Source organism: Sciurus carolinensis, chromosome 16 (genome assembly GCF_902686445.1).
Source record: "Sciurus carolinensis chromosome 16, mSciCar1.2, whole genome shotgun sequence".
NCBI classification, from domain to species: domain Eukaryota; kingdom Metazoa; phylum Chordata; class Mammalia; order Rodentia; family Sciuridae; genus Sciurus; species Sciurus carolinensis.
This window is the reverse complement of record NC_062228.1, coordinates 54,357,540-54,367,704: the sequence shown is the minus strand read 5'-3', so window position 1 is coordinate 54,367,704 and position 10,165 is coordinate 54,357,540. Positions and strand designations below refer to the sequence as shown.

General features: G+C 38.4%; 1 pseudogene; it reads left to right on the top strand.

Moving 5' to 3' along the window:
- Positions 1-849: 849 nt before the first annotated feature.
- On the top strand, positions 850-9,811 carry LOC124966149 (zinc finger protein 189-like; annotated as a pseudogene).
- Positions 9,812-10,165: the final 354 nt, after the last annotated feature.

The following is a 10,165-nucleotide window of genomic DNA, read 5'->3' as shown; positions in this document are numbered from 1 at the left end:
AAAAGTTTAGTAGCTTTTCACCAGGTATTGAATCTCCACAGGTAGGAGCCAAAAAAAAAAAAAAAAAAGATTACACAGTATCTATCAAGCTTAACCCTTTAGAAAGTAAATCTGTCACAGAATTTTACATCATAATTTAAATTAAACAGAGGGAAGACCTGGGAAATTGGGAATATAAGAAGTAGAGGCTTTCAGTCATGGTGGAGACTGAAGTCAAGAATTCAGATGGCCTCCTGTTCTCCATGGGGGTCAAATTCACTTCCACCATCCCTACTACTTAAAAAAAAAAACAGTAAAGACAAAACAGTATTTCTGAAAAAACTGATCAGAAAATGATTAATTTAGGTTCACAGAACCAAAGGCAAATAGAAACACTGAGGTAAAAATAAGAGGGTTTTCTAAAAAGAGGAAACAGCCATCATTACTCTTTAAACAAGAATGTGGAACATATTTGTCAGACCAGAGCACACTTTTGGGTCAAAGTCAGCCCTTTCCCTTTATCTCCCCCTTTTTATAGCATTTAGGTACGAGCATACCGAGAAAGCAGAATCCCAGCTAATGAGAAAGTTTACAGCAGTTTGGATTTAAAAAGTGACACCTCTTGGTGGGTGTTGTGGCTTAGTGGTAAGTGCTTGGTTGCCTAGCATGTGTGAGGCACTGGGTTTGATCCTCAGCACTGCATATAAATCAATGAGTCAATGAATAAATAAATAAATAAAGCAAAGGTATTAAAAAAACATGCCTTTTTAAAAATGCTTTTTAAAACAATGACACCTCTTTTCCTTGGTCTTGAATTGAATTGGGTCACAAGTGAGTGCAAATAGAGAATGGGGGCAGGACAGGGAGGAGTGGGATTATATGGATCCAGCTCAGAGAAGCCTCTATAAAGATGTCATGATGGAGAATTATGGGAACCTGGTCTCACTGGATGTTTTGAACAGAGATAAGGATGAAGAACCAACTGCAAAACAAGAAATTAAACAAACTGGGGAAGAGGTGGAGCCACAGGGTGTAATAGTTGCAAGAATCAAAAGTGAGAGAGATCCAAGATGGTGGACTAGAGGGAGTCTGTGTTCCTTGTCACTCTGTAACTCTGGTTTCAAGCAGATGATATCTGTGTCTTGGTGAGGCAGTTTTTGCTGCTTATCAATCCCCTGCTGTTTGCCCCATATGTCTACTGTGATCGCCTGCAGTCTGCCAGCATATCGACGCCTTTTTTGAGTGCAGATTGCTCACTGTCAGGCACCTATCATCCGCCATTTGCCTGCCTCTTGCCTGTCTATTGCCTGCCCTACATCTATCCATCACCCACCGCCCGAGGTTCACCTCCCGATTTGCTATAAAAAGGGGGAGATAAAGGGAAAGGGCTGACTTTGTCCGCCAGCAGTCAACAAACTGATTGCTGACTCCAGTGGAGCACCAGCTGCCTGCTGTTGCCTGGAAGTTCACTGTTCCAGTACCTGCAGGTTTGATTACACGTGGCTGCCACCATTTTGAGACAACAGCCAGGCCCCATAGGACCCCTGGCTGGACTGACTGAGACCCAGGATCTGATCTCCAGTATCCCTCAAGCCAACCGATCACTCCCTGCTTCCAGGACCCTCACGTTGACTGACTGCTCCCTCCAACCAGGAAACCCAGACCAACTGACTGCGCTCTATCACCAGGACCCCAGACCGACTGATTGCACCCCACCTCCAGGATCCCGCAACCACACAAAACACACCCAACCTCCAGGACCCCTGCCTAACCAACCTCACCCCACCTACAGTACTTCTAGTCAACCATGTCCACACCCTGAGCTGCAGCTCCCCATTTATCACACATTTGGAAACCAGAGCCCCCATCTTGGATAATCCTGGAAGCTGTATCTTGTTGGGGGCTGTGCCCTGTAGGCTGCACCGGGATGGCACCTGGTGGCCAGCCGGAGGTTGCTTTGATCACATCGGCAGTGAGGAGGCTGATTAACATAAGCACATTCAGGTGATTTTTCATTGGCCGTATTCAATTAAGTCCACACACACAACGCGTGCACAGGTGTTCCTGAGTGCTCCTGCTTAGGCCTGCTCATTTTGACCTTTGCCGTGATGGGGCAGCTGGCTCCTCACCTGATCTCAACTAGCGTGGCCCTGCCCTCCACCTCCTGGAGGGAATATAAGCGGGCAGTAAGCAGAAGCGTCAGAAAGCAGAAGCAAGCAACTAGCAGAGAGAAGCAGCAGCTAGAGCAGAAGCTATCAGAGAGGAGAAGCAGCAGAAAGCAGAAGTGGCAGTAAGAAGAAGCAGCTAGGAAAAGCAGCAGCTAGCAGAGAAGAGCAGCAGCTAGCGGAGAGAAGAAGCAGCTAGAAGAAGCAGCTAGCCCTCAGATAGATAGCACCTAGTTCACAGGATGCAGGATGCACTTTCAAGAAGCAGCAGAACTTTAAGAAGAAATAGATCTCTGATAAGCATAGAAGCCTCTCTTTCTCTAAAACTTTCTCTCTAAGCAAAGTCTCTCTTCCTGATAAGCTAAGTTTCTCTTTCTATAAGCAAAGCCTATTTTTCTCTCAAAGTCTCTCTTCCTCTATAAATTAGTGGATATAGGAAAATAGTTTATTTCCAGTCTACCTCTGATAAATACCGCGCAATTGTTGCCGCGGGCGGTGACAGTATCTCCCATCTTTAGGTGGGGCAAGTCCCATCCTGAGATGCCTGCTGAAGACTTGAAGCTCATTGTCAGGTACCTCTCATCCAATAGTCTACTGAAGACTAGGAGGTTTGAATACTATATGACAGCTATAGTGTAGATTTTCCTTTTTCTCCTTATTAAACAATTTTAAGTTTTTATTTCTTTTACTTGTCTTGCTCTCTTTTCCTTTTGTTCACCTGTTCCCTCAGAGTCTCTTTCTTCCTTTTGGCATGCTAACAACCAATTTTTTTTTTAATATACTCTCACCACTCACACTTTCTATTATCTAGAACTTCTGTATATTCTTTTCTTATCCCGTTAACAGCTACATCCTACATCCCTCTGCATCCTCTTTGTGCTCCATTAGAAATGGCAGATTTTATTGCAAATCTGTTTGTTATACTGAAGATAATATTTGAACTCATTCAGTTTTTTATGACAATATTTTTAATGTCCTCATAGGAGCTATTTGGTCTAGGATTGCATACTGTCTGAATTGGGCACTGCTAATACTGATCTTCCCTTAATGAAAAGGTTTTGGAAACCTATAGGGCCACTGTAAGTCTATAGGGGTGAATGTGCATTACCTCAGATCTCCACTGTAGCGGTGAAGATACATGAAAAACATGGAACAACAAGGGAAGAAAATGATCCAAACAAATCTAGATTCTATATTAATAGAATCCAATGATAGTATGTTAGAAGAAATGTCAGAAAAGGACGTCAGATTATACATGATTAAGATGTTTCATGACGCAAAGGATGAGATAAAGACAGCAAATGCAGATGATGAATGATAATACCAATGAGCAGTTGAAAGAGCAAATGCAGGAAGCAAAATATCATTTCACAAAGAGATAGAGAGTCTCAAAAAAATGGAAATCCTTGAAATGAAGGAAACAATAAACCAAATAAAAACTCAATGGAAAGCATCACCAAAACACTAGACCACTTGAAAGACAGAACCTCAGACAACAAAGACAAAATATTTAATCTTGAAAATAAAGTTGTCCAAACAGAGAAGATGGCAAGGAATCATTAACAGAATCTCCAAGAATATGGGACATCATGAAAAGACCAAATTTAAGAATTATTGGGATTGTGGAAGGCACAGAGATATAAACCAAAGGAATGAACAAGCTATTCAATGAAATCATATCAGAAAATTTCCCAAACCTGAAGAATGAAATAGAAAATCAATTACAAGAGGCTTACAGAACACCAAATGCACAAAATCACAACAGATCCACACCAAGGCACATTACAATGAAAATGCCTAACATTCAAAATAAAGTAGAATTTTGAAGGCTGTGAGAGAAAAGTATCAGATTACATATAGGGGAAAACCAATATGGATACCAGCAGACTTCTCAACCCAGACTCTAAAAGCTAGAAGGGCCTGGAACAACATATTTCAAGCTCTGAAAGAATATGATTGCCAACCAAGAATCCTATACCCAGCAAAACTAACCTTCAAATTTGAAGATGAAATAAAATCCTTCCATGATAAACAAAAGTTAAAAGAATTCACAAATAGAAAGCCTGCACTACAGAATGTCCTCAACAAAATATTCCATGAGGAGGAAATGAAAAATAACAATGTAGGTCAGCAAAGGGAGGAACTACCTTAAAGAAAAATCCAATCCACTCAAAGGAGAAACCAAGTCAAGTTAAAAACCAAAAATAACCCCAAATGACTGGGAATACATATCATATCTCAATAATAACCCTGAACATTAATGGCCTAAACTCATCAATCAAAAGACATAGACTGGCAGAATGGATTAAAAAGAAAGACCTAACAATATGCTGCCTGCAAGACACTCATCTCATAGAAAAAGACATCCGTAGACTAAAGGTGAAAGGATGGGAAAAAACCTACCACGCACATGGACTCAGTAAAAAAGCAGGGGTTTCCATCCTTATATCAGATAAAGTGGACTCAAGCCAAAGTTAGTCAGAAGGGATAAAGAAGGACATTTCATACTGTTTAAGGGGACAATAAATCAGGAAGACATAACACTCATAAATATCTATGTCGCAAACAGTGGCCCATCCATGTACATCAAACAAATACTTCTCAATTCCAGGAATCAAATAGACCACAACACAATAATTCTGGGTGATTTTAACCCACCGCTGTCAGCACCGGAGAGGTCTTCCAAACAAAAACCAAATAAAGAAACCATAGAGCTCAATAACACAATCAATAACCTAGACTTAATAGACATATATAGAATTTTCCATCCATCAATGAGTGAATTCACTTTCTTCTCAGCAGCATATGGAACCTTCTTGAAAATAGACCATATGTTATGTAACAAAGCAGCCCTTAGGAAATGCAAAAAAATAGAGATACTGCCCTGTGTTCTATCAGATCATAAAGGACTGAGAGTAGAAATCAATGACAAAATAAAAAACAGAAATTACTCCAACACCTGGAGACTAAATAATATGCTATTGAATGAAACACGGATGAAACAGAAAACATCAGGAAGAAGATAAAAAAAATTATTAGAGGTCAATGAGAATGATAATACAACATATCAAAATCTCTGGGACACTATGAATGCAGTACTAAGAGGAAAATTCATTGCATGGAGTGCATTACAGAAAAGAATGAAAAGTCAACAACTAAATGACCTAACATTACAGCTCAAAGCCCTAGAAAAAGAAGAACAGAATAACAGAAAAAGTAGTAGAAGACAGGAAATTATTACAATCAGAGCTGAAATCAATGAAATTGAAACAAAAGAAACAATTCAAAAAATTGACAAAACAAAAATCTGGTTCTTTGAAAAAGTAAACAAAATAGACAAACCCTTAGCCACACTAACAAAGAGAGGAAGAGAGAAAACTCAAATTACTAAAATTCATGATGAAAAGGGAAATATCTCGACAGACAGCACTGAGATACAGAACATAATGAGAAGCTACTTTGAAAATATGTATTCCAACAAAATAGAAACTACTGAAGACACTGACAAATTTCTAGAGACATATGCTCCTGTCAAAGTGAACCAGGAGCACAAACACAATTTAAACAGATCAATATCAAGCAATGAAATATAATAAGCCATTAAAAACCTAACATCCAATAAAAGCCCAGGACCACACGGATTCTCAGTCAAGTTCTACAAGACCTTCAAAGAAGAACTCATTCCAATACTTCTCAAAATATTCCAAGAAATAGAAGAGCAGGGTACCCTACCAAACTCATTCTATGAAGCTAATATCACCCTCATACACAAACCAGGAAAAGACACACCAAGAAAAGAAAATTTTAGACCAATATCCTTGATGAATATAGATGCAAAGATCCTTAACAAAATACTAGCAAACCATATCCAAAAACATATTAAGAAAATCATGAACCACGATCAATTGGGGTTCATCCCTGGAATGCAAGGATGGTTTAACATCCATAAATCAATAATCATAATCCATCATATCAGTAGACTTAAGGATAATAATCATATGGTTATTTCAACTGATGCAGAAAAAGTGTTAGACAAAATACAGCACCCTTTCATGCTCAAACCTCTATAAAAAATAGGAATAGTAGGAACATACCTGAAAATTGTAAAGGCTATTTATGCTAAGCCCATGGACAACATCATTCTTAATGGTGAAAAACTGAAAGCATTTCCTTTAAAAATAGGAACAAGACAGGGATGTCCTCTTTCACCACTTCCATTCAACACTGTCCTCGAAACTCTAGCCAGAGCAACTAGGCAGACTAAAGAAATTAAAGGGATACGAATAGAAAAATAGGAACTTAAGCTGTCACTATTTGCTGATGACAGATTCTATATTTAGTGGATCCAAAAACCTCCTCCAGAAAACTTGGAGACCTCATCAATGATTTCAGCAAAATAGCAGGCTGTAAAATCAACATGCATAAATCTAAAGCATTTTTATTCACAAGCGATGAAACATCTGAAAGGGAAATGAGGAAAACAACTCCATTAGCAATAGCCTCAAAAAAAAATAAAATAAAATACTTGGGCATCAATCCAACCAAAGAGGTAAAAGATCTCTACAATGAAAACTACAAAACTTTGAAGAAAGAAATTGAGGAAGACCTTAGAAGATGGAAAGATCTCCCATGTTCTTAGATAGGCAGAATAGTATTGTCAAAATGGTCATACTACCAAAAGTGCTATACACATTAAATGCAATTCCAATTAAAATCCCAATGATATACCTTACAGAAATAGAGCAAGCAATCATGAAATTCATCTGGAAGAATAAGAAACCCAGAATAGCTAAAGCAATCCTTAGCAGGAAGAGTGAAGCAGGGGGTATGGTAATACCAGAATTTCAACTATACTACAAAGCAATAGTAACAAAAATGGCATGGTACTATAACCAAAATAGTCTTGTAAATCAATGGTACAGAATAAAGGACATGGACACAAACCCAAGTAAATACAATTTTATCAAACAAGACAAAGGTGCCAAAAATATGCAATGCAAGAAAGATAGCCTCTTCAACAAATTGTGCTGGTAAAACTGGAAATCCATATACAACAGAATGAAACTAAACCCCTATCTCTCACCCTGCACAAAACTCAACTCAAAATTGATCAAGGACTCAGAATCAGACAAGAGACCCTTCACCTTATATAAGAAAAAGTAGGTCCAAATCTTCAACATGTTGGCTTAGGATCAGACTCCCTTAACAGGACTCCCATAGCACAAGAAATAAAAGCAAGAATCAATAACTGGGATAGATTCAAACTAAAAATCTTTCTCTCAGCAAAGGAAACAATCAGCAATGCGAAGAGAGAGCCTACAGAGTGAGAGAAAATCTTTGTCTCTCATACTTCAGAAAAAGCACTAATTTCCAGAATATATAAAGAACTCAAAAAACTCTACACCAAGAATACAAATAACCCACTCAACAAATGGGCTAAGGAAATGAACAGACACTTCACAGAAGAATATCTATAAGCAATCAACAGATTTATGAAAAAATGTTTAACATCTCTAGTAATAAGATAAATGCAAATCAAAACTACCGTAAGATTCCATCTCATCCCAATTTAGAATGCCGATTATCAAGAATACAAGCAACAATAAGTGTTGGCGAGGATGTGGGGTAAAAGGTACACTCATACATTGCTGGTGGGGCTGCAAATTAGTGCAGCCACTCTGGTAAGCAGTGTGGAGATTCCTCAGAAAGCTTGGAATGGAACCACCATTTGACCCAGCTATCCTACTCCTCAGTCTATACCCAAAGGACTTAAAATCAGCATACTTCAGAGATGCAGCCACATCAATGTTCATAGGTGCTCAATTCACAATAGCCAGATTGTGGAACCAACCTAGATGTCCTTCAATTGATGAATGGATAAAGAAATTGTGGTGTATATATACAAAGGAATATTACTCAGGTATAAAGAATAATAAAATGGCATTTGCAGGCAAATGAATGAAATTGGAGAATATCAAGCTAAGTGAGATAAATCAATCTCAAAAAACCAAAGGACAAATGATCTTGCTGATAAGCGGATGATGACACATAATGGGGGCTGGGAGTGGGCAAGAATGGTGGAAGGAGAGACTGTATAGAGGGAAAAAAGGGGTGGGAGGATTGGGGGGGAGGAAAAAATAACAGAATGCATCAAACACCATTACCCTATGTAAATGTATAATTACACAAATGGTATGCCTCTATTTCATGTACAAACAGAGAAACAAGGGGTATCCCATTTGTTTACAAGAAAAATAAATTTAAAATAATAATAATAGTAATAATAAAAGCAAATTGAATATTAAAAAAAACACGCTCGCAAACAAAGAATCAAAGGTGAAATTGACCTGGATCCCATGGGTAAAGAAACCTTTGAACTTGTTGGTTTGTTAGATAAACAGATAGGAATCTTCTTATGGAAAATACCACAGGAATCTTTGACCCAGGAACAGAAAATAATCAGAGGAAACACTAATACTCTCCAAAAGAAACAAAACTCTGAAGAAAAATGTCATAAATGTGAAAAATGTGGAAAGGGTTTTGTTCACAAGGCCCATTTCATTCATCAAAGGGTCCATACTGGTGAGAAACACTTTCAATACAATGAATGTAGGAAGAATTTCAGCTGCAGTTCATTTGTTATTGAACATCAGAGAATTTACACTGGGGAAAGGCCCTATGAGTTCATTCACTGTGGAAAAACCTTTAGTGTGAGCTCAACCCTTACTAGACATCAGAGTAACCACATTGGAGAAAGGCCTACCAGTGTAATCAATGCAAACAGAGCTTTGACCAGAGAAGGAGTCTTGTTAAGCATCAGAGGATTCATACAGGTGAGAAACCCCACACCTTATTGAGCATCAGAGAGAAACCCTATAACTGTATCAAATGTAAGAAAAGCTTTAGCCAAAATTCATTGCTCAGTGAACATCAGAGAATTCACACTGGGGGAAAACCCCATAAATGTGAATGTAGGAAAGTGTTTAGATTAAGTACATACCTTATACAACTCCAAAAATTCCACACTGGTGAGAAACCTTTTATTTGTAGAGAATGTGGGAAAAACTTGTCAGAGCTCATTCCTTATTGAACATCAGAGGATCCATACTGGTGAACAGACTCATCAGTGCAAAGAGTGTGGGAAAAGTTTCAGTCAGCTTTGCAATCTTACTCATCATCAGAGACTTCACACAGGAGACAAACCTCTTAAATGTGAGGAGTGTGGAAAAGCCTTTAGTAGAAGCTCAGTTCTTATTCAGTATCATGGAATACACACCAGAGAGAAGACTTATCCATACAGTGAAACTAAGGACACTTGATCCAAATTGCAGTCTTGTTATACAGCAGGAAGTCTACCCTAAGGAAAAATCTTACAAATGTGATGAATGTGGGAAAACTTTTAGTGTTAGTGCTTATCTGGTACAGCATTAAAGAATCCACATGGGTGAAAATCCCAATCTGTGTACTGTTTGTAGGAAAAGCTTTAGTCGGAGTTCATTTCTCACAGAACACCCAAGGATCCACACTGGTGAGAGACCCTATCTATGCAAAAGCTTCAGTCAGCTTTGTGATATTGACATCAAGGTGTTTACACAAATAATAAGCCCCATAAACCTATGGAATGTGTGTTATGGGGCACAGCTAAAGAACAGACCAATCACAACTGAGAAGTCCAAATTTGAGAGTCTTTATTAAGCCAGTTGGCTGACTGTCTCACACAATGCCCCAAAAACTGGCTATTGGGAGAACAGCCCCAACCACAGGGGACTCACAATCTCGAAGGAGCTACAGATGTCATGGAAATAAATACAGCATAAACTATTTCATTTTAAATAAGGTAAATTATGCTCCAAATTGAATAATGTGTAATGAAAGATTATTACAGGAGGACCTTGAAGGTGTCACCTAGGAAAAAACTAAATATACCCTATAGTTTCACTTTTTTTAAGAGTAATACAATGGTTTATTTGAAAGAGAAGAATGGAGAAACTTTAAATTGCATAGAGGGAAATAAGAGGGGC